Consider the following 23,873-nt stretch of genomic DNA (forward strand, 5'->3'; position numbering starts at 1 on the left):
GCAAACAATGGCAGTCCTTCCAGTAGGATTATCTCCCCTGTTCACAAAACTCAGTCAATAAACACTGCCCATAAGAAAATCTGTTAGGGTTAAAAAGCCCTGCTTAAACCATTATGTTATTGTAATATACAAAACAAAATGCTTGTATGATTGAAACTAATGTTTATGCTTTGGACAACACCAACAAGCTAAAAGTCTCCTTAACAGCATAAAACTGTCTTAAAAATGCTAAAACATCCAAACCTATACTAACAAATATTCTTGCTGCTTCTGATGCTATTTGACAAAGATCCCTTGCATGCTAAAAAAACCCAACATCTTTCTTTCTTAAGCTGCTAAAATTAAACAATTGATCTACTTGACAAATGTACAGACGTTAGCCCCATGATGCTATTTTATTTCTTTCTTGTTGTTTTTTCAAATGTATGGTTGTGTACTACAGAATTGGTTACATTTTTATTTATTCAGTTTGATAACAGGGTAAATATACTGGTCCAAAGAGCATTTTTCATCCCCAACCTGGGCCATAAGACATCCAAGTGAACTAGGCAGTGGTTATAATATAGTTGAGACATTTATGATTACTGGAATTATTTCATTATTCAGTAGAATTTGATATGATGTTTCTGTCACTCAATGACAATATTGACAGAACACTGTGACCCCATATAGAAATGGGAATAAAAGGGGGTTGATGATGATGACATGTTTCTTAGGTTCATAGGTTGGTACTAGGTTATTGGCCCTAGGGCCTGTACAAGCCTAACCATAACAATTCCCTGGCTCTTATAATATATGTTGGCATGTTATACTTTAGATGTTTAAATACCATATTACAAGGGTTTTTTGCAAAGTAATAAATAAACAGAACGATGTGAATTTTCATTATAAGGTTAGTACATGTAACAGCAATTTATGCTCATGGCTAGAATTATGCATAGGCAAACTAGAGAGCCACCTACTGTGCCATTCTGCAAGGGGCACTTTTCTGGATTTTTTTTTCTTTCTTTTCTCTTTGCAAAAAGTGCCCCTTTTGAAAGACTGACAGTATCCTTTAAAGAAAGAACCAAATTCTGATTAATTTATGGGATTTTTGCTCATTCCCCACCAAAGGAATGTAAGTAACCAATCCCGGCCTCAAGTGTTCTTTATTCACTGTATAGATTATGATGGGAGGGAGTGAGCTGAAGTCTAGAAAATGTGGACATCAGAGTAATGGACACTGTGAGGATCTGACTGAGTAAAACAATACTTTGGTCAATAGACTAATTTGCCACGGTTTGTCGCATGCAATATTTCTTTTTAAATCTAGCATGTGATAAGCCAAACATGGGGCGTATACCTAGCAACTTTTTTACTCAAGAACCCTGGACTCTATCTCCCCTCCTGAAATCTCAAAAAAAAATTCTCAAGGCATCATTTAAGGCCAAGAACACTATGTCTCTGAGTCTGGATAACATCCCAGGCTGCCTACTGACTAGTCCGAAACATGAATTGTTAGTCCCCCTTCAGAGGCTAGTCAACATTAGTATCAACACAGGCTTTATGCCAAATGAATGGAGAACAGCAGTGGTCATTCTCTTGCACAAAGATGGGATTACAAGAGTTCTTGGTAATTCCAGATTCATGTGCTTGACCAGCCTTATCTTTAATACTATGGAAATGATCATTATGGAGTTAATAAATAGGGATATAGGTGATCTACAGACTCCCCCCACCCATTCCAGTTTAGATTCATCAAGGGCAGGTCCTGAATACTTAACCTGGTTGACCTCTTCAAAGAAGATAGTGAGGCAATGGGCAAGGCCAAATTGATCCACACTGCATATCTGGACCTTGCAAAGGTGTTCAACATCATCTCTCACTAAGGCATCATAGTGGCCAAACAAGGCTGCAGATGACTGCAAATTGGGTGCCATCGTAAATTACCAAGGGGACACCAGGATCCTACAAGAGAACCTGTCCCAAACAAATAGCTGGTGCCAAACCATGGAAGCATGACTTCCTTTGTAACTATTGCATTGATAATATCCCCTTGAAAAGTAATCTCGTAGTTGAAGATCTGGGAACCTATGTTAACAATAAGCTGTCCTTTGATTGCCATATATCCACTATTGTAAGGAAGTCCTGTTTCAATGAACAGCTCATATTGAAGGGTATTGAGTCCAGATCCAGGAACATAATTGCTTCTCTGTACTCTGTACTCATTAGGCCATTCATTTAGTATAATGCCCCCTTTGGTACGTACATGTCCAAACAATTGTCACAGCTGGAGTGACTACAATGCTTCCTTACTAAAAACAATCAAGGGTCTAAATCATAAAAACTATGCAAACCATCTCAAGGCCTTGCCTCTCTTCTTGGTATCATACAGGCTACTGAGAGGTGATTCTGCCTCTCATATAGACCCCCAATAGACCCTGTTCTGCCAGACCTATTACACATTCATAAGTCAAATGGAACCAGAAACACCCACTCAAGGGACCTTATAATGGTTTAAGTGTTTACCTTACAGACACAAAGTGCAGTGTTTGATTCTCACATGGGGTAATTGGCTGGGCTTAAAATGGCTCACAAGGGCAGTTAACCTAGTACTATTCTATGAACCTATGAACCTACAATGTATTTACAAGATTAACAGAACATGATTGTGGAGCAGATATTTATCACAGAGAGCACCACTTCTATAGAACCAGCTTCTCCTCCACATAATGCAGAATTCTTCTCTTATTCCATTCAAATGTAACTTGGATGAATGGATGGGTAACTGTGGGTGAATGGATGGGTAACTGCTGATGAATGGATGGGCAACTGTGGATGAATGGATGGGTAACTTGGATGAATGGATGAGGTAACTGCAGATGAATGGATGGGCAACTGCAGATTCACTTCTGGTTTAGCACCCGTGGCCCTTGTGGATACGGAAAAACAATATATTTATTTATTTATTTATTTTACATTTGTTAACCGTGATGGTCCGGCCGGATACATGTCCTTTTTCAGCGGAGGCCCGGGGAGAAAAGCTCCAACAGAGTTACATTGATAATTAGGTACAGTAAATGAGCTGAAAGAACTTAACAAAAACATAGGCTATTTACATACAAGTACAAGACTGCCATTACTATTTCTGAGATTACTACAAATGTAACATTAATAACATATTAGCAAGGACAGTAGGCAGTATAATGACATAGAGTTAGACAGGATACATATTTCTTTATCACAGTATACAATGTACTTATCATCTTAGCTAGTTGTTTATGTTTTAGTTAATGGCACAGAGCTAGTCTGGGTTTGAGCAAGGACATAGCCAGTGTGACTTGAAGTGGAGTTTTAGACTATTTTTGAATTGACTTAGAGAAGTTGCAAGCGTGATGTTATTTGGGAGAGAGTTCCATATTTTACCAGTGGTGTTGGCAAATAGCGTCACCACCTAGGTTGAGAGATTTAGTTGTTTGGACAAGGAGTCTGTTTGCTGAGCGAAGGCAGCTTAGATTGGAGTAGGGAGTCATTAAGTTTTTAGTGCTGGGGTATTCTCAGGTTGTTTAAGGATTTTGAAGGCCTCTATGAGTTGGGACTGGTGAAGAAGGTGTGGGAATTCTATCCATCCAAGCTTTTTCAGGTTAGTACAGTGGTGTGTTCTGTAGGGTAGGCCTGTAACGAACCTGGCAATGTGATTATAGCAGGATGAGAGCTTGGCCAGATCAGATTTGTTAAGGTGAGTGAGGACAGGAGAGGCATATAGTAGGGTAGAGAGAAGGTGTGAACAGGCTGTGGCTGCCCTGGCATTCGGGTAAGGAAGGCTTTAATTCTATATAGGGTCCCAAGTTTCTTGTTGACTGACTTAATGGCTTGGTTGATATGTATATCAAATCTGAGTTTATTGTCAATGTTTACTCCTAATAGCTTTGTATAGGTGTCTGGGGAGATGATGGTCCCATTATTGGATTTTATAGTGAAGTTTTCAGTCGGAGATCTATTGGTTGGGGAGAAGAGAAGTAACTTGGTTTTGTTTGGATTTAAGATCAGGAGATGGTTGGCAAGCCAGTTTTCGACTTTGGTGAAGCTATGTTGGGTGGTAGTTAGTAGATTTGCAAGAGAGGCATTGGAACATATTATAGTCGAGTCATCTGCATATTGAATGCAGGTGGCTTCAGGGATGACTGTTTGGATGTCGTTTATGAAGACTGAAAAGAGGAGAGGTCCTAATATGGAACCTTGAGGAACTCCTATGGTATTTGGTAGTAGGCAGGAGAGCTTGTTTTGCCACATTACTGCTTGTTGTCTCCCAGTGAGGTAAGCTTGAAACCAGTCAAGGGCTGGAGTATCTAGATACAGGGTTTTTAAAGTATATATAAGTAACTGATGGTTTACCATATCGGAGGCTTTCGATAGGTCCAGGAAGAGAGCGGAGGATATTTTTTTATTATTCCGGTTAAGATTAATGTTTTCAGTAAAAGAGAGGAGGGCAGTGGTTGTACTATGATGGGGTCTGAATCCATGTTGAGAGTCTGTGAGTAGTTTATTTTGGGTTAGATAGAGCATTAGTTGGTTGTGCATGCACTTTTCCATAATTTTGGCAAGTGGTGATAGTATGGCTATAGGTCTATAGTTGGATAGCTCTGTGGATGAACCTCCTTTGTGGAGTGGAATAACATAGGATATTTTCCAAATTGAGGGGATTGAGGCCTCGGTTATGGTTCTGTTAATTAGGATTGAGATAGGGTAGGCTACAACATCTGCAGCAATTTTCAGGTATTCAGCTGGCAGAAGATCGGCTGAAAGGGTGGTTGGCTTCAGTTTTTTCAAAAGGGATCTGATAAAGGATGTGGACACTGGATGGAAGTTAAAAGAGAGTGGTGAGTCGGGTATAGTGTTTATAGAAGTGTGGGGAGGAGAAAGTTGGTTAGCTAATGACTGGATGGTTTCTGTGAAGAAAGTATTGAATGAATTGGCTATATCTTCTTGACTCTTGTCAGATAATGTTCCTGGGGTCGGAGTAGTGGATTTGCCTGGTTGGAGAAGTTTATTTATGCCTGCCCAGTACTTTTGAGGGTTATTCTGATGTTTATGTTGCAGATTGTAGAAGTAATTTTTCTTATCTAGTATGATGGCTTTTTTAGTCTCATTTCTAAGTTGTTGGAATTTGATATGATCTAGGGTAGTTTGGTAGTGCGCCATTTATCCCACGCTTTGTCTCTAGTTGTTATTTTGGTTTTGGTGTCTGTTGTTAGTCAGGGTGCTAGTTGAGTTTTAATTCTTATTGAGCGTTTAGGGGCATGCGAGTCAAGTATAGTAAGGAATGAATTGTTAAATGATGACACTGCCTCATCAAGGGGAAGGAACTTTAGTTTTGTACAGTTACATGATTTGAGTTCAAGTTGAAATTTAGTTGGGTCAAAGTTTTTCTTGGATCTGATAGACCTATAAATAGGTAAGCTTGTACAATTAATTTTGTCTTTCATGATGTATGTGAGCAGGTGATCACTAAGATCATTAGGGAGAGTTCAGACATATAGTTCTGGGGATGACTGTTGGTGAGTATCCAGTCTAGTATACTCTCTTTTGGTTATTGTTACCTGTACGTGTGGTAGATGATATTATCTGAGAGAATCCATGTAGGTTAACAGGGATGGGGTTGGACTGTGCTGTGCATTGGTTCCAGTCAATATTAACATCGCCCAGGACAGTGGTTTCTTGAGGGTAGTTGTTGGCTATCCAATGTAGAATGACCTCTAGTGTTTCTACATTGTTCCCAGGGGGAATATAGGTGACAATTAGGTTAATGCCCTTATGATTATTTAGTAGAATTTTTAGAGCTAGTATTTCAGCGTTAGAGACCTGGGGTGGTTGTATAGGGTTAGTTATGATGTTAAGTGTGCTATTATATAAGACGGCTATTCCACCTCCTCTTTCCTTTACTCTATCTGCCCTAAGTATATTGTAACCAGGAGGCAGGATCTCATTGTCTTTGGTTGATGGCCGGAGCCATGTTTCAGATAGACACATTATGTTGGGGAGGTATGTGGCTAGTACAGCATACAGGCTATGTATCTTATTGTTTAGGCTTCTAATGTTTAAGTGGCATATTAGGAGGGAGTTGACCAGTCGGTGGGAGAGTGGTGGGCTGGTAGGATTTTGAGTTAAGGTTGGGCCTGGATTAGGATGGATGTCCCCATCTTTGGTTATGTTTTTTCTTAGATACGCTAGTAGTCTAATAACTTTGAATAGTAGTTTTAGTTCATATTTGGATTTTGGTGTTGATTGGAGTGGTTTTTTTAGAAGCAAGTGGTTGGAATTTATAATTTTTGGGGTAGTGTAGTAGTGGGCAAGTTCCGCAGTCAGTGGATGTAGGGGGGTATTGGTTTGGCATTTTGGATAAGAGAAACCTACGAATGTGAGATTTTCATAGCTAGTAAGAAAGTATGGCAGAATTAAGAGTGGTAAGATAAGAGGAAGGAGTTTATAATTATTTATAGACATGTTATATGTCATCAATGGGTGGGGTCAATGTGCTTCAGAGGAATAGTAGTGGTTAAACAGTAAAGTGGTGGGGGGGAGGAAATTGGAGAGGAAGTTGTCTAGGTTGGAGAGGAAGTACCAAACATACACTTGTGTGGCCCTCATTGTAGATTCATATTGCAGAATATAAGGGCTATAATTATTTATTTTTATTTTGCGTTTGTTGACTGGGCTAGTCTAGCTGGATATGTGTCCATTTTCAGTAGAGGCCCTGGGAGAAAAGCTCCAAGTGATAAAAAGCAGTAATAATATACATAAAGTAACAGTGACATATACAATCAAGATTATACTAACAAGGCTATACATAACAAAAGTATCAATAACATAAAGTTGAGACATAGCTAAACACAGTCAAATGCAGTATGATACATAAGGTAAGGTACAGAAATCATACTTGATGTACCAAGAGGAATTAAATTAAAAGTGTCTATTGGGAATTATCATGGGAATGCAGGGCTAGACTTCTTAAATAGATCACTAGCCTAATAAGTACCTATGAACCTATGAAGAGAGCCAAATGTGTGTGTTTGTGTGTGTGTGTGTGGGGGGGGGGGCAAGTTTTGCATCAATGCGCATTTTCTTAACAATGAAAAGTAAGAAACTGTAGCATTTATATGTCTATGTTTTTTTAAATAAATAATACTAGTGAAGACAAGCATATCTGACGTAATTTTAGTTTACAAAAGAGTGCTTTGGTTCACAGTCCATTCTGTAGAAAGTACATTTTAACCCTTTTTTAACTCTGGCAGCTGACCATCCAGAGGGGCATATCTCTCAACATCTTTTCTCAAAAATTCTGGACAAAAACAGAAATAATTGGGGGATGTTTTACATCGGGGTACTTTTTTAATCAGTCAGTTTATTAATTTACCTTTGTTTACCAGGATAATCTGACTGGGCCAGCAAAAGCAAACTGCTTTTCAATGCAGCAGTAGTGTAGTGAAAGGGGCAATAGCCCCAGGTGCAAAGTGTTGGGGGGGGGGCACGATCAGACAACACTGATTGCTCTTTAATTTAATACCAGCTTTTAAGATTCAGTACTGAGTTTGCAGTCAAACATGAGCACTGTAGTGCTCCGTATGTAGTCTAAACTATGGCAACAGTTTGCTACAGCTTAAAAGTAAAAAACAAAAAAACAAAAAAAAAAAAACAAAAACTTTTTTTAACTAAAATCTCAGAGCTGTAGTGGTCCATCCAGTCAGAGTATCAACTGTAGCAACAGTTTGCTACATTTGTAACAAGCTGTTTGCTGCAGTTTAAAATTTTTTTTTAAACTAAAACATGAGAGTAGAAGTGCTCTGTGCAGGCAGGTATAATCTGTAGCAACTGTTTGTTACATTTGTAGCAAACAGTTTGCCACAGTTTAAAATCACAAATGCTTTTTTTTATAGGTTCATAGGTTGGTATTAGTCTATCGGCCCTAGGGTCTATACAAGCCTAGCCATAACAATTCCCTGGCTATTTCTTCCCACAGTTAAAAGAGGGTTGGGGCAGGGCACAGGGAGGGTGTGTGTATCATGTCAGCAGAAGGAACATCCTTTTTTTTTTGCTGGGGGTTATATATCTAACACTGTAGTGAAGTGCTAGGACACTGGTTCATAACACCGGCTCATGATGCTAACTGAAATAGCTATGCTTCTGCAATGGAGAGCTGGAGAGAAAAGCTCTATAAATCAATATAACGTGACAAAGAGAAAAAAAGTTACAGCAGTTTCCTAGTAGGATAACATAATACAGAGTAAGCTTATTAACAAACAGTGGCAAAGGTAGGACAATCACACAGATTAACACTCAGATTGACAATTTTCACAGCTACATATATAAAGCAGATTGCAGTGCAATAAACAACAAATATAGGGGCAGTAAAAAGGAGTTCTCGGGTAGTATCTAGAAAGATTATGTAGAAAATAGGTAAGGAAAAAATCGTCTAGGTCTAGAGGAGCTAGAGTACATGGACTTGGGAAAGAGAAATAAGGGAAAGTAGAGTGGGAAAGGGTAGGGAAAACAGACATTAAGATAGTAAAACTGGAGAGGAGGGAAAAGGGGGAGTAAGAATAAGTAAGCCGGGAGCATTCTGAGTGTGATGTGTGAGTAAAAGTAGAGAAATGGGGAAGGAGGAATAGAACCCATAACTCATGTAAGTTAAATGTAATAGTTTTATAAAATATCATATGAGTGAGGAGGGAGGAGAGTGGAAAAAGTCTCTAGAAAGGTGAATTCAGTGTGGTGTTAGCCTGGTGTGCAAAAAGAGCAGAGCCATGTAGACAGTAAGTGTTGTTTGAGTTTAATTTGAACATTTCTTATTGTCAGTTTTTATAGCTAATAGAGGCAAGCAATTCCATTGTATAAACACAGGAGTACAATGAGTCACCAACTGAATTATTGGAAAAGTTTTAAATAACAGCATTATTTAAAATCATCCCCTATTATGTGGATAAGCACTTTATTAGTGGAGCGGAGCTGTCTACTTGGGCAGTAACACTGAAGACTGCTGATTAAGACTGGGCACTGGTCAGGTTTGTAGATGAGTTTGTATGTGGTTAGTAACTGCCAGAATGAAAGGATGTGCTTTACTTCCAGCCATGAAAATATTTTAAGAGAAAAGCAGTAGTGTGCTTTATAAGGTAAGTTGGTGGGAGATTTTGTGAATTTGTTATAACATTGCTCAAAGAGGTTGGACTGTAAGGCTTGCAGATTAGTCAGCACTGGAGCAGCACAGAGAAGTGTAGGAAGTGGAAAGGTTGAGGTAATGTGCCTTCTTGTAGAATCTGTTAAATAAGAAGATATCCTGTACAGTCAGCCTAGCTTTTGGTGGGTTTTCCTAACTTAATAAACCGTAACATCTGATGTTGTTGTTTGCTTATTATTCTGGTTTTGGATGACTATTGTGAGGTGATTGAAGCAACGTGGGCATCTGAAATGTATATAGATAAAGTTAACTATTATTGCTGGGCATTCTGTGGAGGAAATTACTGTGTGCTGTTGTTTGCTTTGTTATTGGCTTTGCAGGACTAATGTGATTTGTGAGAATCAAGTTGGAATACTTTAATGTGTAGCTGTGTTTGCATGGAAGCTCAAAGAGATGAAATACCATACATGGTTTTAATTTTGTATCATAATCTTTTGAATGCAAACATGAGTAACTATAATTACAAGGGGGTGGCAGTTGTCTGTTCAAAGCAACTGAACCTCTTGCCATATGTTTAGTTTAAACAGTCACTATCTTGCTTTGCTGGACTAGTGTGCATTTGTGTGAAGTAAGGTGGACTGTTTCAATGGACATCTGAGGTATGCACAAAGTAGCTACAATTGCTGTGGTTGTTTGTAAAGGACAATGAATAGTTGCCCACTGTTGTTTGTTCTTTATTCTGGCTTTGCAGTTCTAATGTGATTTGTGTGATGTAACCTGGAGCTGAAATGCATTACATGACCATCCACTTTTATCATACTAAGACATGCGAATTGTACAAAGAAGTGGCTGTAACTGGTCGGCAGGGTGTCTGGATAAAAGTAACTGATTTAAATTGAGCAAATGACACAAAAGTTACCTTTCAAAACATAAGGTATAAAATGCATCACAGAGCATCCAGATCTTTAGAGTTTCTGGGAGTCTGGTGTCCTACACACCCCAAGACTGTGTAAGTGGATTTTGAAATGAGCTTAGTAGTGGTCTCTGCCCTGACCCTACCTACTCTAAAACCAGCCCTCCTCAGAGGTGTACACAGAAGGTCATTGGAGCTTGTGTGTGGGTGTTGGGGACAATGTCCTTGTTTCTTTAATTTTTGTTCCAAACCTCAAAGGTGTACACAAGTTACTATAGCTTGTGCCAAACTGCTGAGGATGTGGTCATTTTTTTAACTTTTCTCACAAATGTCAGAGGTGTGCACAGAGAGTCACTAGAGCTTGTACCACAGCAGTGTACTGTCTATAATAACAAGTTGGTAACATTACTGTGATCATAATATTTTTACGTTTCACACAATCAGACATCAAATGTATACACAGATGACTATGTTTTGTGGAAGGGTAATGCAGCATGTGTTTATATATGTCTGACAGCAACAGGCTGAACTATGCTTTTTCAGTTTTGTCCAACTCTGACATCAGAGATGTACACAGAAGGTGGCTGTCTTTTAGTTTTTTGGATGTAAGGGTGAAGAGGCATGCTGTATTTATCTATGACAGCAGCAACTTGAAATATATGATTGTGGACATTTGTCTCTTCACATTTTTTTCCAATCTACCACCAGTATGGGATGCACTGAATATGACTTTTTATTTTGAGGGTGATTGAGAGAAAGGTGCTATTACCAGAGATGACTTATGTATCTCAAAAGTGTGAGTCTTCTAATTTTATTATGAATTGCTGTTTTGTCAGCTTTGCAGAATAAGCCTCATATTCAAATTATTTCTTTGAAAAAAAAATACATATTTTTCCTTACAATTTTTATCTGAGTGATCACTGGATGAAAAAGTTCAAACATATACCTCAGAACATCTAGAACAATCATGGCTTCTGGTGGTCTAGTTGCCCACAGACACCTGGCTTCATGCAGTTAATTTCTCCACAGTTATCAGAGTAGTCTTGGCCAGTTAGGACTGGGTAAAAGAATGCAGGAAAAATGAAAAGTGGAATAATAATGCAGAGGTTTTTCAAGATTTTTGTTCAGATCAGTACTGGATGAAAAAAGTTTGTTTAAAAAACTTCTAAAATTCACTTCACAGCATCTAGAACCTCAATGGCTTTTGGGCAGGAAAAGAGCCCCACAGTCACCTAGTTTTGTTTAGTAATTTTCTCCACAGTTATTACAGTGCAGTCCTGGTCAGTTAAGCTGTGTTGAAGGGATGTAAAAAAAAAAAAAAAAAAACGCAAAGTTGAAGAGTTAAGACTGAATTTCTTTCCTTAATCAGGATTTTTCAGACCATCATTAGAAAAAAAAAGTTGTTTAAGAAAACTCTGAAATGTACCTCAGAGCATCTATAACCCCATGGCTTCATCTTGTTTTATTTCTTTATCTTTTTTATCATTTCATGCTGTAAGGGGAAGATTAGGTTATTTTTTTGCTTTATTGTATTTTGCATTGCTTCATTGCCTTCTTCTATTTTGTATTTTGTGGTATATTTTCTTTACACTGCATTTTACTTGTATTCTACTTTCAGTTTTTGTATTTAAACTAGGTAACAGAACATAACTGTTTGTCTTGTGAGCCACTCAGAAATTAGAATAGGTCAGTTAAGGTTAATTACCTGTGACTGGAGGAACTAAACTGTCTATTTAAAAATCAAAGCAATGCAATGTCTTTTTGGCTTTTCCCAGTTAAGAGTCACCACAGTGGATCACCGATCCGCAGATTAATTGGTAGTGGTGTTTTTATGGTATGGTATGGTAAGTTGCCAGCCTGGTGCCCAACCTTTACAGAAGGCACACACAGACACGCATCTGACTGCATGTCTTTAAATCTCACAAGACCGCAGGGAGGACATGCTGACTCCACAAAGAAGGTGCTCCAGCTGAGAATTGAACCAGAGAGCCTCTTGCTGTGAGGTGACAATGCTAACCGCTGCACCACCATGGCAGTAACCCATGTATTTAAGGTGTAAAAAAACATTTGAAGGCTTTACTGGAAAAGATCACTCAAACTCTGCCATAGATTACTGTGAAGGAAAGGTTAGTTTGTTTTTGTTTTCCGGTATTTTGTATTGCTTCACAGACTTCTATTTTGCATATTGTGGTGTATTTTCTTTACACTGTTTTACTTGTATTCTGCTTTTATTTTTTAAATAAATTTTTTATTGATTTAACATATACACAATACATACACAGAAAGGAAAAAAGTCAGTATTACAAAATATTATAAAATGTTGGGAATACATTGGATTATCAAGGTAATCTTACACAGTTAACACCTTAAGAGTCTTGGAATTTCAACAGCAACATTTCAAGGCTATCCCAACCACTAAAAGTCTTAGTATGATTTATAGATCTTATTCTAATTACTTTCTTTTCAGTTTTACATAGAATTACTGTTACAAATAAAATGTCCTTGAACGTAAGAACTGAGTTAAATTTCCAATTTTTTTTGTAATAACTATTCTAGCTACTGTCAGAAGACTCCAAAACATTTTTGTTGTTTGGCTTTTACTGAGAAAGGAAATGGAATATTAATTAGCAATACTGATCTAGTTAAAGAGCAATTATCAGACTACAACCATTTAAAAAACATACTTTTCCTAATATACGTTTAATTTTTCACACTCAATAAATGTGTGCCCATTCAGCTTTTACATCTTTACTGCATCTTCAGCTAACTGAAGAAGTCATTTTACTAAACTTAGAGATTTTATATGGAGTAACACTCTGTGTATATATTTCCACATAAAAACTTTACAGTATAAACATGAAGTTTGACTAACTGATTAAAGTAACAAATGTTATATTCTTAGCATCTATTGAGTCATTCTGTCTACTACAATCTAAAAATTTCCAGAATTTTGCATCAAAATTATTATTTATAATTAACTTTTATGACTTGGACAGGCTTTCTTTGAAGGTCAATTTGCCTTTAAAGATAGTATTTATATATTCATGTAATGGGGAAGAGTGTTGTGTTCATCTTCACTCATATTACCTACAAATTCATTTAATTTCTTACTGATGGAAAATATAGACTATTTAACAGGTTTATCCAACTTATAATATCTCATTAACCATTCTGGTGACTTAGTTCTTTTCAAAGCAATTAGACCTAATACAAACCCATTTCTTTTTAGTAAATTAATTTTAACATTGTTCTGAGTTTCCTCAAATTTAGAGGGGTGTGCAACGGGAACACACAAAATGTTCCTGTTTGATATTAATGGGGTTTTAAAGACATATTTCTTATTTTTTTCAAGAACTGAGTTCATATATGCAGGGTCTAAAGATTGAACAGAATTTCCTTCTAAGGTAAATGTTATTAACTAGATGAAAGGATTGTTACATATTTCTAATTTATCAAAGGATTATTACATATTTCTAATTTATCATATTTGATAAATTTATAAGAATTAAGCATAATCTGCTCTTGAATAGTTTTCCATTGACTAGTGTAAGTTGTATCTACCCAGAGTGTAATAGAGTTAAAACTTGCAGCAATAGAATACGATTATACATCTGGGAAGCTAATACTACCATACTCCCATAACCTTATATGACTTCTACAAGCAATTCTTCGCTTTTTAGGATACCATAAGAATGAAGTTAACAGTTTTCCCATTTTCTTTAAAAGTTGTTTGTCAGGTTTTAAAACTTACTGAATATCTATCTACGTGTGTGTGTGTGTGTGTGTGTGTGTGTGTGTGTGTGTGTGTGTGTGTGTGTGTGTATTTATAAAACATCTTAGGTAAAATAATTTTAATAAGTATTAATCTATCTTCAAAAGTAAAAAAAACATATTTTATTTTAATAAGATGTAATGCTTTTTCAATTATTTTTTTCAAAATTATTAATAATCTTAGTTACATCTTGATGGATTCTTATTCCAAAATATTTCAGCTGTTCTCCTGCCCAATTATATTTATCATTAAATTTACTATCTAGTCATTGATTTAACACTAAAATTTCAGTTTTATTATTATTAAATTTCAGTAGTGATACTTCTTGAAACTTTTCAATTTCCTCATCTATTTCTTCAATTGAATAATTTAAATTTCCTTTAATTAGTAAAATATCATCTGCAAAAGGCTGTATTTTGGCTTGACAATACCTATTAATTGAGAATCCATCAATTTTTAATTGGTTCTTATACACACACACACACACACACACATATATATATATATATATAGAGAGAGAGAGTGTGTTATAGTTATAAATAAATAACATTAAGAATTTACCTTATATGCCTTTAGTCAGGAACAACACTTTAGGATTTGCAAACAAAAATGTTATTCTTACAGGGCTGTGAGTTAGTCTTCATAGCAGATGTCAAAATAGTCTCTCTGAACAGAGACAAACCACATTTTTATACCTTTTTCTTATCAAACCTGGTCATGCACATTCATTATGTTACAATGACTGCGTCCTATAGAAAACTTTGCAAATGTCCTCATCCCTCGTGATTTTCACCTCAGACTTCATGTGAACACCTTCCTATACATGACCCACCTGCTTCCAAGGGGTCTTGTTTCTGACCTTGGATGTTTAAAACCCACCCTAGCAACAATGCACACCTAGCCTGGAGGAGCCAGGCTACAAATTCCTTTTGTAGTGACTGCAACATGTACTGTTCTCTCTTATTACATACTAAAATAATGCAGTTTAAAAGACAGCAATACTGTGGCTTATGAAGCTGTATTTTTCCCAGCCCTGCATACAAATTATACTTGTTTTTAACAATCATATTATAGAATCATTAATAAACTGAAATTAATATACATTTTAACAACCTGGACTTGTTTCATAACAGTTTCCTCCCTCTGACACTATCAGTATCATACCATACATATAATTATATTCCTATTTTTCTTAACTTGATAAAATACACATTTGCATCATAATATTCATCATTAATTTCTGTCAAAACAAAACTGTCATTGATTGGTGCATGCAGTGGCATTTCATGTGCAGGTGAGGTTAAACATCTTGTAATCACAGACTTTAGAATAGAAAATATCAAAATGATGCCAAATATAATAAAAAGTACAATGACAATTCCCTGGATTATGCTAGTTCCCAGGTTACCAAAAATACTGCCCAACCATCCAAAAAGTGTCCAGTTTTTGGATGTGCTGTCCAAATCTTTGGCCCTTTGTTCCATTAAGTTTGCCAGTTTTTCCTGTTTATCATGATAGTCACTAATATATGAACAGCAACGACTCCCTATGTGGGCACATGACCCCCCCTTTTGCAGCAAACATTATATCAAGTGCCATTTGATTCTGTAACACCACAGTTCACATTTCAGTCATTTTTTGATTTGCCATTCTGATGTGATGTGAAGTTTTGTTGGCCACCTCCTGTAGAATTTAGGCAAGCATGGTGATTTCAAGCATTGTCCTTTGCACTCCATACCCAGGATTAAAAATTGAAAATACTTGCTCAGTCCAGTGGATTGCTCACTTATTTCTCAGTCTACCTGCTAGTGGGTATTCAAAATGTTGAATATCAGGAGTAATATAGCCTACAAAGCAACATCCAGACCAGTCTGTAGGGAACCAGGGTTAGGCGTAATTACCACAGATGGAGTAACAGTCACTTATCATGCCCATGCCACTCCCCCAGTCATAGCTTTTTAAGTGCAAAGAGTCTAACAAACGTTCATGCCTGGTGTCATTACATTTGCTTAGTTTCGTGCCTGGTGTCATTACATTTGCTTACTTTCATGCCTGGTGTCATTACATTTGCTTAGTTTCATGCCTGGTGTCATTACATTTGCTTACTTTCATGCCTGGTGTCATTACATTTGCTTACTTTCATGCCTGGTGTCATTACATTTGCTTACTTTCATGCCTGGTGTTATTACAATTGCTTACTTTCATGCCTGGTGTCATTACATTTACTGGTTCCTTCTGGTACAGTCCCATTTCTGGCATAACGTGTGTCTCCATGATGTGTGGTTGCAAGTTGAAGAGACACAACATTTAAAAATCAGTTATATTACACCGGGTTAAGCTGATGTCATTAAGGTATTTTCAAATGACACCAGTGATGCAGGGATGGGAATCATGGGAATCCCTGCCTTGGAATAATGAGGTATATGCAAACATATCCAGCAGTTTGTTTTGTTTAGATTTTTGGCATACTGCTGAAGGACCAGCAAGAAACTGTTTTCTCTTGACCAGTTTATAGAAGGAAACAGCAGCAGAAACAAAGCATAAGTACCTGTTGTCACTGGATTCATCATGGACTGCTACTGAAGTTGACCTTCTCACTGGGCAGATGATTTATCTGTCACACCTCAATCTCCCTCTGTTGGCTGCGATGATTCATCTGGGATCCCTACATGACAGGTCTTCTTGCAATGACATGAATGGATCCATGTTGGTAGTCCTGAGCAGCGAGCTACAGTTAGAGTGGTGAGGAGGACCTGGAAAGGCCCCTTCCACCTCAGGCTAAGGCAGTTTTTCCTCTGAAAAGCTGTCACATATACCCAATCACCCAGTTGTAGTTGATGACAGGGTTGGTCAGGAGAGTTTGGTAATGCTGCTCTTACTGTTCAATGATATTGCTGCAAGATATTAATGAGTTTCCTACAATAAGAAATCATAGCATCATCTGACAAAGTTAAATCGGCATTTCCTGGTGGCATACAGTGAGGCCCTCATACTCATCAATGCTAAGGGAAGGGCTATGGGCCAAATTAAGTGGGTTTCAGCACAAACCTTCAAAATTTTATTTTTAAGGGTCCTGTTTACTCTTTCCACTAATCCAGATGACTGGGGATGGTTGGGACAGTGAAGACTCAATGTATTATTAAAAGCTTTACATAACTCTTTAAACAGATTATTATTAAAATGAGTTCTTTGGTCACTGTTAACAATGCTGGGTATACCGAATCTCAGTATATAATCAGATAACATTTTTTTAATAACTGTGACTTCATCAGCTTTGTGACATGGGTAAGCTTCCACCCATGTTGAGAACATACACACTACCACCAAAATAAATTATAAATTATTAGTCTTAGGCATCTGGATGAAATCCAGCTGTATATTAACAAAATGTCCCCAGGGTGGAGGTAAACATGCAGATTTGCTGTTGGCATGTTTGCTTATGTTATATTCCAAACAAATACTACAATTTTGTACATACTGAAGTATCAAAGAGGAGACATGAGGGGCATACCAACTTTGGGTAATTTGATTAAATAAAGCTGTCTTACCTGTATGGGCCGGTAGACAATATGTCCTCACTAGGTAAGGTAGCAAAGAGGCATACGACACCAGTTGGCCATCCGGATGTTGCCATATGCCATCAGAGGATTTTCTATATCCATCCTTGAGCCACCTCAGAACTTCTCCCTGTGATGCTTCAGCTTGAAAGGCCGACAATTTTGCAAAATCAAACATCATTACTGTTGTAGTTTGTTACTGTCAACATACAAAGATGTTTACCACAATTTACTACTGCTTGTTTAACAGCTTGGTCTGTCACATTGTTATCATTTGTAACCATGTTACTGCTTGTTTAACAGCTTGGTCTGCCACATTGTTACCTTTTGTAACCATGTTACTGCTTGTTTAACAGCTTGGTCTGCCACACTGTTACCTTTTGTAACCATGTTACTGCTTGTTTAGCAGCTTGGTCTGACACACTGTTACCTTTTGTAACCATGTTACTGCTTGTTTAACAGCTTGGTGTGCCACATTGTTACCTTTTGTAACCATGTTACTGCTTTTTTAGCAGCTTGGTCTGCCACATTGTTACCTTTTGTAACCATGTTACTGCTTGTTTAGCAGCTTGGTCTGCCACATTGTTACCTTTTGTAACCATGTTACTGCTTGTTCCACAGCTTGGTCTGCCACATTGTTACCATTTGTAACCATGTTACTGCTTGTTTAGCAACTTGGTCTGCCACGTTGTTACCTTTGGTAACCATGTTACTGCTTGTTTAGTAGCTTGATGTACCACATTGTTACCTTTTGTAACCATGTTACTGCTTGTTTATCAGCTTGGTCTGCCACATTGTTACCTTTCGTAACCATGTTACTGCTTGTTTAGCAGCTTGGTCTGCCACATTGTTACCTTTTGTAACCATGTTACTGCTTGTTTCGCAGCTTGGTCTGCCACATTGTTACCTTTTGTAACCATGTTACTGCTTGTTTAGCAGCTTGGTCTGCCACATTGTTACCTTTTGTAACCATGTTACTGTTTGTTTATCAGCTTGGTGTGCCACATTGTTACCATTTGTAACCATGTTACTGCTTGTTTAGCAGCTTGGTGTGCCACATTGTTACCTTTTGTAACCATGTTACTGTTTGTTTATCAGCTTGGTCTGCCACATTGTTACCTTTTGTAACCATGTTACTGTTTGTTTATCAGCTTGGTGTGCCACATTGTTACCATTTGTAACCATGTTACTGCTTGTTTAACAGCTTGGTCTGCCACATTGTTACCTTTTGTAACCATGTTACTGCTTGTTTGGCAGTTTGGTCTGCCACATTGTTACCTTTTATAACCATGTTACTGCTTGTTTGGCAGTTTGGTCTGCCACATTGTTACCATGTTACTGCTTGTTTATCAGCTTGGTCTGCCATATTGTTACCTTTTGTAACCATGTTACTGCTTGTTTATCAGCTTGGTCTGCCACATTGTTACCTTTTGTAACCATGTTACTGCTTGTTTGGCAGTTTGGTCTGCCACATTGTTACCTTTTATAACCATGTTACTGCTTGTTTGGCAGTTTGGTCTGCCACATTGTTACCATGTTACTGCTTGTTTATCAGCTTGGTCTGCCATATTGTTACCTTTTGTAACCATGTTACTGCTTGTTTATCAGCTTGGTCTGCCACATTGTTACCTTTTGTAACCATGTTACTGCTTGTTTAGTAGCTTGGTCTGCCACATTGTTACCTTTTGTAACCATGTTACTGCTTGTTTATCAGCTTGGTCTGCCACATTGTTACCTTTTGTAACCATGTTACTGCTTGTTTGGCAGTTTGGTCTGCCACATTGTTACCTTTTATAACCATGTTACTGCTTGTTTAACAGCTTGGTCTGTCACATTGTTACCTTTTGTAACCATGTTACTGCTTGTTTATCAGCTTGGTCTGCCACATTGTTACCTTTTGTAACCATGTTACTGCTTGTTTGGCAGTTTGGTCTGCCACATTGTTACCTTTTATAACCATGTTACTGCTTGTTTAACAGCTTGGTCTGTCACATTGTTAACTTTTGTAACCATGTTACTTGTTTGGCAGCTTGGTCTGCCACATTGTTAACTTTTGTAACCATGTTACTTGTTTAGCAGCTTGGTCTGCCACATTGTTAGCATTTGTCACCATGTTACTGCTTGTTTATCAGCTTGGTCTGCTACATTGTTACCTTTTCTAACTATGTTACTGCTTGTTTAGTAGCTTGGTGTGCTACATTGTTACCTTTTGTAACCATTTTACTGCTTGTTTAGCAGCTTGGTCTGCCACATTGTTACCATTTGTAACCATTTTACTGCTTGTTTAGCAGCTTGGTCTACCACATTGTTACCTTTTGTAACTATGTTACTGCTTGTTTAGTAGGTTGGTGTGCGACATTGTTACCTTTTGTAACCATGTTACTGCTTGTTTAGCAGCTTGGTCTGCCACATTGTTACCTTTTGTAACCATGTTACTGCTTGATTAGCAGCTTGGTCTGCCACATTGTTACCATTTGTAACCATGTTACTGCTTGTTTAGCAGCTTGGTGTGCCACATTGTTACCTTTTGTAACCATGTTACTGCTTGTTTCGCAGCTTGGTCTGCCACATTGTTACCTTTTGTAACCATGTTACTGCTTGTTTATCAGCTTGGTGTGCCAGATTGTTACCTTTTGTTACCATGTTACTGTTTGTTTATCAGCTTGGTATGCCACATTGTTACCTTGTGTAACCATGTTACTGCTTGTTTAGTAGCTTAGTCTGCCACATTGTTACCTTTTGTAACCATGTTACTGCTTGTTTATCAGCTTGGTGTGCCAGATTGTTACCTTTTGTTACCATGTTACTGTTTGTTTATCAGCTTGGTGTGCCACATTGTTACCTTTTGTAACCATGTTACTGCTTGTTTATCAGCTTGGCTGCCACATTGTTACTTTTTGCAACAATGTTTCTGCTTGTTTAACAGCTTGGTCTGCCACATTGTTACCTTTTGTAACCATGTTACTGCTTGTTTATCAGCTTGGTCTGCCACATTGTTACCTTTTGTAACTATGTTACTGCTTGTTTGGCAGTTTGGTCTGCCACATTGTTACCTTTTATAACCATGTTACTGCTTGTTTAACAGCTTGGTCTGCCACATTGTTACCTTTGTAACCATGTTACTGCTTGTTTAGTAGCTTGGTCTGCCACATTGTTACCTTTTGTAACCATGTTACTGCTTGTTTGGCAGTTTGGTCTGCCACATTGTTACCTTTTATAACCATGTTACTGCTTGTTTAACGGCTTGGTCTGTCACATTGTTACCTTTTGTAACTATGTTACTGCTTGTTTAACAGCTTGGTCTGCCACATTGTTACCTTTTGTAACCATGTTACTGCTTGTTTGGCAGTTTGGTCTGCCACATTGTTACCTTTTATAACCATGTTACTGCTTGTTTAACAGCTTGGTCTGTCACATTGTTACCTTTTGTAACCATGTTACTGCTTGTTTAACAGCTTGGTCTGCCACATTGTTACCTTTTGTAACCATGTTACTGCTTGTTTGGCAGTTTGGTCTGCCACATTGTTACCTTTTATAACCATGTTACTGCTTGTTTAACAGCTTGGTCTGTCACATTGTTAACTTTTGTAACCATGTTACTTGTTTGGCAGCTTGGTCTGCCACATTGTTACCTTTTGTAACCATGTTACTGCTTGTTTGGCAGCTTGGTCTCCCACATTGTTATCTTTTGTAACCATGTTACTGCTTGTTTATCAGTTTGGTCTGCCACATTGTTCATAGGTTCATAGGTTCATACTAGGCTATCTGCCCAAGGGCATTTATAAGCCTAGCCCATTGTTATGTGGCTTTCGCCACCCCTTTAGTTTGAATAAAAACTATGCCTATCATTTTTCTGTGCCTTTGTCAAGCAGTGACACTGAAGTAATCCCTGGGGTATATCTGCGATCTCCCATCCATTGGTCAAGATTCCTCTTGAACAAGGCCAGCGAGGTGCTCTGCCTCACATGTACCAGGATTTTGTTCCACAGCATAGGGAGTCTCTGGGTGATGAATCTGTCCCTCCAGCACGTTCTATTTATAACCGTGTCAAGGTTTAAGTCTCCCGCCCTTGTGGTTCTGAGGGATCTAGATTTTTTGAGGTGAAGCATATTCATCAAATCTGGGTTTGACATGGCCTTATATGTCAGGCACAGGTCACCTCTGAGCAAGCGGTATGAGACTGAATAAAGCTGGAGCTTCCTTTTGTAATCATGTTACTGCTTGTTTGGCAGCTTGGTCTGCCACATTGTTACCTTTTGTAACCATGTTACTGCTTGTGTATCAGCTTAGTCTGCCACATTGTTACCTTTTGTAACCATGTTACTGCTTGTTTGGCATCTTGGTCTGCCACATTGTTACCTTTTGTAACCATGTTACTGCTTGTTTAGCAGCTTGGTCTGCCACATTGTTACCTTCTGTAACAATGTTTCTGCTTCTTTAGCAGCTTGGTCTACCACATTGTTACCTTTTGTGACCATGTTACTGCTTGTTTAGCAGCTTGGTCTGCCACATTGTTACCTTCTGTAACAATGTTTCTGCTTCTTTAGCAGCTTGGTCTACCACATTGTTACCTTTTATAACCATGTTACTGCTTGTTTAGCAACTTGGTCTGCCACATTGTTACCTTTTGTAACCATGTTGCTGCTTGTTTAGCAGCTTGGTGTGCCACATTGTTACCTTTTGTAACCATGTTACTGTTTGTTTAGCAGCTTGGTCTGCCACATTTTTACCATCTGTAACCATGTTACTGCTTATTTAGCAGCTTGTTCTGCCACATTGTTACCATTTGTAACCATGTTACTGCTTATTTAGCAGCTTGTTCTGCCACATTGTTACCATTTGTAACCATGTTACTGCTTATTTAGCAGCTTGTTCTGCCACATTGTTACCATTTGTAACCATGTTACTGCTCGTTTAACAGCTTGGTCTGCCACATTGTTACCTTTTGTAACCATGTTACTGCTTGTTTAGCAGCTTGGTCTGCCACATTGTTACCATTTGTAACCATGTTACTGCTTGTTTAGCAGCTTGGTCTGCCACATTGTTACCTTTGGTAACCATGTTACTGCTTGTTTAGCATCTTGGTCTGCCACATTACCTTTTGTAAACATGTTACTGCTTGTTTAGCAGCTTGGTCTGCCACATTGTTACCTTTGGTAACCATGTTACTGCTAGTTTAGCATCTTGGTCTGCCACATTACCTTTTGTAAACATGTTACTGCTTGTTTAGCAGCTTGGTCTGCCACATTGTTACCTTTTGTAACCATGTTACTGCTTGTTTATCAGCTTGGTCTGCCATATTGTTACCTTTTGTAATCATGTTACTGTTTGTTTAGCAGCTTGGTGTGCCACATTGTTACCATTTGTAACCATGTTACTGCTTGTTTAGCAGCTTGGTGTGCCACATTGTTACCATTTGTAACCATGTTACTGCTTGTTTAGCAGCTTGGTCTGCCACATTGTTACCTTTTGTAACCATGTTACTGCTTGTTTAGCAGCTTGGTCTGCCACATTGTTAACTTTTATAACCATGTTACTGCTTGTTTATCAGGTTGGTCTGCCACATTGTTACCTTTTGTAACCATGTTACTGCTTGTGTATCAGCTTGGTTTGCTACATTGTTACCTTTTGTAACCATGTTACTGCTTGTTTAGCAGCTTGGTCTGCCACATTGTTACCTTTTGTAACCATGTTACTGCTTGTTTAGCAGCTTGGTCTGGCACATTGTTACCATTTGTAACCATGTTACTGCTTGTTTAGCAGCTTGGTGTGCTACATTGTTACCTTTTGTAACCATGTTACTGCACGTTTAACAGCTTGGTCTGCCACATTGTTACCTTTTGTAACCATGTTACTGCTTGTTTAGCAGCTTGGTCTGCCACATTGTTACCATTTGTAACAATGTTACTGCTTGTTTAGCAACTTGGTCTGCCACATTGTCACCATTTGTAACCATGTTACTGCTTGTTTAGCAGCTTAGTCTGCCACATTGTTACCTTTTGTAACCATGTTACTGCTTGTTTCGCAGCTTGGTCTGCCACATTGTTACCTTATGTAACAATGTTTCTGCTTGTTTAGCAGCTTGGTCTGCCACATTGTTACCATTTGTAACCATGTTACTGCTTGTTTAGCAGCTTGGTCTGCCACATTGTTACCTTTTGTAACCATGTTACTGCTTATTTAGCATCTTGGTCTGCCACATTGTTACGTTTTGTAACCATGTTACTGCTTGTTTAGCAGCTTGGTCTGCCACATTGTTACCTTTTATAACCATGTTACTGCTTGTTTAGCAACTTGGTCTGCCACATTGTTACCTTATGTAACAATGTTTCTGCTTGTTTAGCAGCTTGGTCTGCCACATTGTTACCATTTGTAACCATGTTACTGCTTGTTTAGCAGCTTGGTGTGCCACATTGTTACCTTTTGTAACCATGTTACTGCTTGTTTAACAGCTTGGTGTGCCACATTGTTACCTTTTGT

The sequence above is a fragment of the Protopterus annectens genome, chromosome 7.part0 (assembly GCF_019279795.1).
Source record: "Protopterus annectens isolate FY-2018-M chromosome 7.part0, PAN1.0, whole genome shotgun sequence".
NCBI lineage: Eukaryota > Metazoa > Chordata > Ceratodontiformes > Protopteridae > Protopterus > Protopterus annectens.